The 548-nt window shown below is 36.9% G+C and overlaps 1 pseudogene; it reads left to right on the forward strand.

Annotated features, from left to right (window-relative positions):
- The first annotated feature begins 342 nt into the window (after nucleotides 1-342).
- Nucleotides 343-419, forward strand: LOC129763749 (U4 spliceosomal RNA; annotated as a pseudogene).
- Nucleotides 420-548: the final 129 nt, after the last annotated feature.

The following is a 548-nucleotide window of genomic DNA, read 5'->3' on the forward strand; positions in this document are numbered from 1 at the left end:
CTGCGAGTACTTTTGTGCTCGCTTGCATTTTTACAAACCGGAATGCGTTTTCCCATCACAGATTCCGAAACAAATAAGTTGGAAAAATCGGCATTGCAGATCTTGGCAGTACTTTTATACTCCCATGTATTTTTACACTTCGGAATTCGTTTTGCTAACACGGTCTATAAAAGCGGGTACAACTTCTACGCATAGCGTTTGATGATTAGGCAAAATGTTGATAACAATTTTCTGCGATAACCATGAATTGACCTAAACTGGGATTTGTTTGCAATTAAATTCGTAAATTATTTCATTCATTCACTAGTTTAATGAATAATTTAGCCAATACATACAAAATATAGCTCTGCGCAGTGGTGATATCGTTCCCAATGAGGAACATCCGAGGTGCGATTATTGCTATTTGAAAAAACACAAATGATTACAAGGCCAACGGCAGTCCTACGTCTACTTTGCGGATATAACACAGGTATAACCCATCCATAGCTTTTTCATGTAAACTATCCGAAATCTATGAGATATGAAGTACAAAGCAAGTAAAAAACAGG

This window comes from Toxorhynchites rutilus, chromosome 1 (assembly GCF_029784135.1).
Source record: "Toxorhynchites rutilus septentrionalis strain SRP chromosome 1, ASM2978413v1, whole genome shotgun sequence".
Lineage (NCBI taxonomy): Eukaryota > Metazoa > Arthropoda > Insecta > Diptera > Culicidae > Toxorhynchites > Toxorhynchites rutilus.